This window comes from Clupea harengus, chromosome 7 (assembly GCF_900700415.2).
Source record: "Clupea harengus chromosome 7, Ch_v2.0.2, whole genome shotgun sequence".
In the NCBI taxonomy this organism is placed as follows: domain Eukaryota; kingdom Metazoa; phylum Chordata; class Actinopteri; order Clupeiformes; family Clupeidae; genus Clupea; species Clupea harengus.
The window spans coordinates 28,368,464-28,376,874 of record NC_045158.1 but is presented as its reverse complement, the minus strand read 5'-3'; positions in this window follow the sequence as shown (position 1 = coordinate 28,376,874).

Below are 8,411 nucleotides of genomic sequence, written 5' to 3'. Positions count from 1 at the left end.
CGAATGTTACACAACTTATGTGTTCTATGCACTCAATCTGTATCCTAGCAGGATAATTGAGCCTTTTTAACGCATGCATGATAGGCTGGAGCCAGATATTGGGGACTTCTTGGTGACTGACGTACGCACCCCAGCTCACTAGTGGTGTGACTGACATACGCACCCCAGCTCACACACACACACACACACACACACACACACACACACACACACACACACAATATTATTATAGCTCACTAGTGGAGTGACTGACATACACACCCCAGCTCACTAGTGGAGTGACTGACATACACACCCCAGCTCACACACACACACACACACACACACACACACACAATATTATTATAGCTCACTAGTGGAGTGACTGACATACGCACCCCAGCTCACTAGTGGGGACTTCTTGGTGACTGACATACACACCCCAGCTCACACACACACACACACACACACACACACACACACTAGTGGAGTGAATGACATACACACCCCAGCTCACTAGTGGAGTGACTGACATACACACCCCAGCTCACACACACACACACACACACACACACTAGTGGAGTGAATGACATACGCACCCCAGCTCACTAGTGGAGTGACTGACATACACACCCCAGCTCACTAGTGGTGTGAGATACGCCCCCTATAGCACCTACAGTGATTAGCCTCAGTCCAGTTGTGTTCAAACATGCCCACATCTTCATCTTCATCTTCAAACATGCCCACATCTTCATCTTCATCTTCAAACATGCCCACATCTTCATCTTCATCTTCAAACATGCCCACATCTTCAGGCACACGCTTTATGGGTTAGGGTTCGGGTTCCGCCCCTCAGACTTAGTTGGCTTTTCAACAATACACCAAACACAAATGACAGGACACTGACACTGACAATGTCTTGGCAGCCACGTGAGTCAGTCCAGAATGTGGGTGATTCTGCCCAGAATCATAAATACCACCTTTCTTTCCTGTTTGTCTTGACACTGTTGATGTAAAGGGCCACTGTTTATAGGTGCACATAATGTGAGCACTGCCGACCAGATCCGGTTTGCGTCAGCAGAGGAAGAGAGGGAGAGAAGGAGAGAGGAAGAGAGGGAGAGAAGGAGAGAGGAAGAGAGGGAGAGAGGGAGAGAGGGAGAGAGGAAGAGAAGGAGAGAGGGAGAGAGGGAGAGAGGAAGAGAGGGAGAGAAGGAGAGAGGGAGAGAAGGAGAGAGGGAGAGAGGGAGAGAGGAAGAGAGGGAGAGAGGGAGAGAGGGAGAGAAGGAGACGTGGAGAGAGGGAGAGAGGGAGAGAGGAAGAGAGGGAGAGAGGAAGAGAGGGAGAGAAGGAGAGAGGGAGAGAAGGAGAGAGGAAGAGAGAGAGGGAGAGAGGAAGAGAGAGAGAGGGAGAGAGGGAGAGAGGGAGAGAAGGAGACGTGGAGAGAGGGAGAGAAGGAGAGAGGAAGAGAGGGAGAGAAGGAGACGTGGACTGAGTTTACAGTAACAGCCTGTCGTAACTTTTTATTGCCATTTCTATTGATTCTTTTTTCACATGCTGCAGTGATTTATATTTCTGCCTGGAGCCCCAGGGAGCGATACGCTAGGCTAACAGGGAGCGATACGCTAGGCTAACAGGCCTCGCTCTGTGCTTTAAGCTCTCTACTCACACAGGCCCACGACTCTTATAAATAAATAACTCCCTAGTGTACGCCCCTGCTCGCTGTCTCTACACACACACACACACACACACACACACACACACACACACACACACCCTCATTTGTGAGGAGAGCCCGGGGAAACTCCTGAGACGTATTAAAAACTTTAAGAGGAAGTGTGTGTGTGTGTTTGTGTGCTTAATTGTGTAATGGAAGCCAGTGGGTAATGAGCTGTGACTGTTTATCCTCTCTCTCTCTGACGGCTGAAGACAGGGCGTCTCCAATCTGCTCCTGGACGGGCGTCATCTATTGATCTCTGTGATCTATTGATCTCAGTCAGTGTAAATAGAATTCTCTTGATTGGCTAAATCAGGAGTGTTTAGCTAATCAACACTGACCAGTTCAGTTAGGCGTGTGGAACACGGAACACTGACCAGTTCAGTTACTCCATAGTGAACACCCCTGCTCGCTGTCTCCACACACACACACTCACACACACACACACACACACACACACACACACACACACACACACACACACACACACACACACCAACACTGACCAGTTCAGTTAGGCGTGTGCAACACATGTTCAGTTAGGCGTGTTCAGTTAGGCGTGTTCAGTTAGGCGTGTGCAACACTGCGTCTATATTCATTCATTGGCAGAAAGCTCTTATCCAATGCCACTTACAGCTGAGAGTGTCTGACAATTGTAGCAGTAAAAGATAGCAAAACCACCAGATGGATGTGTGTGTGTGTGTGTGTGTGTGTGTGTGTGTGTGGGGGGGGGGGGGGGGGGGGATGGTGTTGGCAGAGCAGGACTGAGAACCTCTGACATTCCCAACAACAAATGCTAGCATTAGCAAGGGTTTTAGCCTCTTTGCTAACACACCTCCCTCCCATACCAGGGCTGCAGGTTTGTGTCCTGACTCCTGACCTCACCAGTCGCTCAAGCTGACTCTCCCTGTGTGCTCTCTCTCTCTCTCTCTGTGCTGTCTCTCTCTCTCTCTGTGTGTGCTCTCTCTCTCTCTCTGTGTGCTGTCTCTCTCTCTCTCTGTGTGTGCTGTCTCTCTCTCTCTCTCTGTGTGCTGTCTCTCTCTCTCTGTGTGCTCATGCTCTCTCTCTCTATCTCTCTGTGCTGTCTCTCTCTCTCTGTGTGTGCTGTCTCTCTCTCTCTCTCTGTGTGCTGTCTCTCTCTCTCTGTGTGCTGTCTCTCTCTCTCTGTGTGTGTGCTGTCTCTCTCTCTCTGTGTGCTGTCTCTCTCTCTCTCTCTGTGCTGTCTCTCTCTCTCTCTCTGTGCTGTCTCTCTCTCTGTGTGTGTGCTGTCTCTCTCTCTCTGTGTGCTGTCTCTCTCTCTCTGTGTGTGTGCTGTCTCTCTCTCTCTCTCTGCTGTCTCTCTCTCTGTGTGTGCTGTCTCTCTCTCTCTGTGTGTGTGCTGTCTCTCTCTCTCTCTCTGCTGTCTCTCTCTCTGTGTGTGCTGTCTCTCTCTCTCTGTGTGTGTGCTGTCTCTCTCTCTCTCTGTGCTGTCTCTCTCTCTCTCTGTGTGCTGTCTCTCTCTCTCTCTGTGTGCTGTCTCTCTCTCTGTGTGTGCTGTCTCTCTCTCTCTCTGTGTGTGCTGTCTCTCTCTCTCTCTCTGTGCTGTGTCTCTCTCTCTCTCTGTGTGCTGTCTCTCTCTCTCTCTGTGTGTGCTGTCTCTCTCTCTCTTTGCTCATGCTGTCTCTCTCTCTGTGTGCTGTCTCTCTCTCTGTGCTCACGCTGTCTCTCTCTCTCTGTGTGCTCTCTCTCTCTCTCTCTCTGTGCTGTGTCTCTCTCTCTCTCTGTGTGCTGTCTCTCTCTCTCTCTGTGTGTGCTGTCTCTCTCTCTGTGTGTGCTGTCTCTCTCTCTCTCTGTGTGTGCTGTCTCTCTCTCTCTCTCTGTGTGCTGTCTCTCTCTCTCTGTGTGCTGTCTCTCTCTCTCTGTGTGCTGTCTCTCTCTCTCTCTCTGTGTGCTGTCTCTCTCTCTGTGTGTGCTGTCTCTCTCTCTCTGTGTGCTGTCTCTCTCTCTCTGTGTGTGCTGTCTCTCTCTCTCTTTGCTCATGCTGTCTCTCTCTCTGTGTGCTGTGTCTCTCTCTCTCTCTGTGCTGTCTCTCTCTCTCTGTGCTCACGCTGTCTCTCTCTCTCTCTCTGTGTGCTGTCTCTCTCTCTCTCTGTGCTGTCTCTCTCTCTCTGTGCTCACGCTGTCTCTCTCTCTCTCTCTGTGTGCTGTGTCTCTCTCTCTCTCTGTGCTGTCTCTCTCTCTCTCTGTGTGCTGTCTCTCTCTCTGTGTGCTGTCTCTCTCTGTGTGCTGTCTCTCTCTCTCTCTGTGTGCTGTCTCTCTCTCTCTCTGTGTGCTGTCTCTCTCTCTCTCTGTGTGCTGTCTCTCTCTCTCTCTGTGTGCTGTCTCTCTCTCTCTCTGTGTGCTGTCTCTCTCTCTCTGTGTGCTGTCTCTCTCTCTGTGTGCTCTCTCTCTCTCTCTGTGTCTCTCTCTCTCTGTGTGCTGTCTCTCTCTCTCTCTCTGTCTCTCTCTCTCTCTGTGTGCTGTCTCTCTCTCTCTGTGTGTCTCTCTCTCTCTGTGTGCTGTCTCTCTCTCTGTGTGCTGTCTCTCTCTCTCTCTCTGTCTCTCTCTCTCTCTGTGTGCTGTCTCTCTCTCTGTGTCTCTCTCTCTCTCTGTGTGCTGTCTCTCTCTCTCTGTGTGTCTCTCTCTCTCTCTGTGTGCTGTCTCTCTCTCTCTCTGTGTGCTGTCTCTCTCTCTCTGTGTGCTGTCTCTCTCTCTCTGTGTGCTGTCTCTCTCTCTCTGTGTGCTGTCTCTCTCTCTGTGCTCATGCTGAGTGATGAGGACAGTCATACAGGACGATCATTAGCGCAGGGCAGCGCTAGGCCTGCCTGTCATTTGAAAGAGTGCCAGAACACCACTCTCTCCTCCCTCTCCACTCTCCGTCTTCCCTTCGCTCGCTTTCCCCTATTGTCCCGGAACAGCAGATACGGCCCAGCTCTGGCCCAGCTCCGGTTCAGGTCCGGCCCAGCTCAGGTTCAGCTCCGGCTTTGTGATTCTCATATGCAGCCTGTGCTCTTTTCTCAAAGTGCTGCATCGGCATGAATCCCAGAGTTCTGGCCACGGGATGAAACGCTCCACTCCGCTCCGCTCCACTCCACTCATCCCAGGGTACGACAGGCGGAGATCACAGACAGGAGGAGTCTCCTCCAAGACATGTGGAGATCAGGAAGACAGCTCGGCCTGATCTCACGTCAGACAGACAGACAGCTCGGCCTGATCTCACGTCAGACAGACAGACAGACAGCTTGGCCTGATCTCACGTCAGACAGACAGACAGCTCGGCCTGATCTCACGTCAGACAGACAGACAGAATGAACGCAACACTGAGGGCGTGCTAGTAGTGGAAAATATTTATATTTGACTTTATATTCTGAGTATCAGAAATACACCTGGAGAATGACCATGACAGTAAGACATTGTGCTCTAAGGCAGGGGTTTTCAACCGGGGGTCCGTGGCCCCCTGGTGGTCCGTGACGGCATTGCAGGGGGTGACATGAGCCTATGTTGATCAGTTCACCATTGATTTTTTATTGATTTTTATAAATTCGCTTTGATATTTCAACACATTTCAAGATTTCACTTGAATATCGTGAAAAATATCGAAGAAATTACACTGACAAGTGCTACAGGCCGAATATGTGCGCGGGGGAGGGGGCGTGGCGGCGGCTGGCGATGTACCCTGATAATTTCACATATTTAAGTGTTATAGGCAGAATATCTGCAGGGGGAGGGGGCGTGGCGGCGGCGGTTACAAACACGCACACGTGTGCAGGTACATCAGTCGGCCGCAAATTACTTTCTAGTCAGAATGGTGGTCCCTGGGACAAAACCAGTTGAAAACCCCTGATCTAAGGGTTCCCCCTGGGTGTTCCAGCTTTATGCTGTTATATGAACATGAGTCTGACGCTGCTGCTATCAATCTGTAATTTCAATCTCAAGTTTGTACATTTATATATATTTTTGCTGGACCAACAGCACATACAGTAGGTGTAAAACATGTTATATATTCAGTGTCATATATTCAATGTCCTATAAATATAATGTACATTACTATTATTATTCATTTAGCCAGAGAGAACCCTGTGGCTACACCATGTCTCGCCATGTCAGACCCGAGAACATTTGTGACACTTTTAGGATGCAGGGGGGACTACAGGTTTTCTGGATTATTTATTCATCCAAATACCCTTAAACAGAGATACAGTACCAGTCAAAAGTTTGGACACACCTTCTCATTTTTTGAGAAGATTTTTCTTTGATTTTATTATTTTCTACATGGTAGATACAACTTTTTTTGTTTAGTACATCATTCCATATGTGTTCTTTCGTAGTTTAAATGTCTTCAGTATAAATCTAAAATGTAGAAAATAATAAAGGTAAAGAAAACACTTCTCAAAAAAATTAAAGGTGTGTCCAAACTTTTGACTGGTACTGTACAACTGTGTAGCTGTCATCCAAATACCCTTAAACATAGATACAACTGTGTAGCTGTCATCCATAAGGAGACATGTTAAACCACAGACTGGGACTCTTCTTCTGTCCTGAGCTGAGTGAAGATCAGTGATTTCCATGAACAAGACTGCCCCCTGCTGCGAGTGGGTAGTATTGGGACACCTCTTTATTACCAGTCTGTTTGTAGGGTCCATATAAGTTCTTTGATGAACATGATAACCATTTCAAATGAGTAGCTTTACTCATTTCTTGGGACAATCATTGTTGCCATTATTGCCCGACAGTATTGCACAGTGGGTTGGTGTGCAGTCTATTGTAAGAATGTATGTACCCATATATGCAATAATGTATAATATATATATATATATATATATATATATATATATATATATATATATATACACATACACACAACAATATATACAATAATTAAGGTTGAATCACACATGGAACTACACATGTATAGAAATAACATATACTATACAGAAATGACAAATGCAAAATGACAAAAACATACAAAGAATATAAACAGGTTCTATAGGTTTTCTTTCGTTTTTTTGTTTTCGCAACTGAGCAGTACTTAAGAATAAGTGACACTTTAAATTACAGCCTGCTAATTGGAGGGGAAAGTACCTGTTTGGTAAGGTGCAAGAAAGACATAAGTGAACATTAGGTCAAGGAAGAAAGTGCTCATTTACAAACATTTTACAAATAAGGAATGTATAAGTACGATTTCAAATTCTATTTCAATTCAAATGTAATTATAGGTTACTTAAAATGACTTAGAGACATCGTAGTAAGAACATGTACTTTCTTTAAAGGCTGTGTAACAGGTTAAGTACTGTAAGAAAAAATAAATGCATGGTATTATTTACATGACATTGATATTTACAACATGACCAAATCCTTTTGTTGTGGTACAGTACAGTGACTGTGAAGTATGTCTTAAGAAGAAAGTAAGTAAAGGGTATGATGGTATGATGGTTAAGGTACAATAAATCTGACTTTGTTTGTAAATAAGAAGATAAACAGGGTTATTTTAGTGACGTGGTTATATAGCCTATAAAGAATTAGACATTACAGAGGATTAACAATAAACCCGTTTTTATTCCTTATGGTTAAAGACTTTACATTGCATTACAAATACATTAGCCTACATTGGTTCATTATAGGACAACCTATCTAATTCGAGGCAAAGGCTGATCTTCAAGTTTAGAGTAAATAGAGTTGGGCTAAACGGTGCACACAGGGAGCATGTGGTGGTGTGGTCTTTCCCTAATCCTGGGTCCCTCCGCTCAAATTTGGAAAACTTCAGAGATTATTGATTATTGGAACTGAACACGCTTCCAGACCGCTCCTGCCTTATTGATTATTGGAACTGAACACGCTCCCAGACCGCTCCTGCCTTACCGACAAGATAAAGTGCACAGAAACGTGCAAACCACAGCACTGCAGCAGACAGAGGAAGAGGAGGAAGAGGAAGAGGATGTGGATATGAGGAAACTAATGACGATAATGATGAAGACACACCCTATAGCACTCAAGGATGGATATTAGCATGACTGTATACTATGTTGATATTAGCATGACAGTATGCTATGTTGATATTAGCAGGACAGTATACTATGTTGATATTACCATGACGACAGTATACTATGTTGATATTACCATGACGATATTACCATGACAGTATACTATATTGATATTAGCATGACAGTATGCTATGTTGATACTAGCATGACAGTATGCTATGTTGATATTAGTGTAGCGCTCCCTTCGCTACTCTAAGTGATTAGCTAAGGGAGAATAGCTTAAAGTTCGTGTATATCTATTTAATATTATGGGTCCCTGTTCCCTTGTGAATATAAATAAAACCCAACACAATGGCTTTATCTAGCGAATTATTATTCTCAATGGCAAATAGTTATTCACAGCTTAACAAACCATTAATGGTATCACATAGTTAGAAAACTGATTCACCATACATATTTACATATTTACAAACTCATAGTTGCCGACAAAAGGTCGCTTTCAAACTCAATATACACATTAGGACAAACAAAAGCAAAACCAGTTAACAAACAAAACATTTAACAGTCACACAATGCTAACACTAACCTGGTAAGCGATTAGCCTACCTGCTAGCTAGCATGCACTCGTACCCGTAGCCGGTAAACCCTCCTCCTAACCCCCAAACGTAGCAGGCCTTGATCTCGTGGCTAGGGTACGTTGTAGCCCAAAACGTACTGAC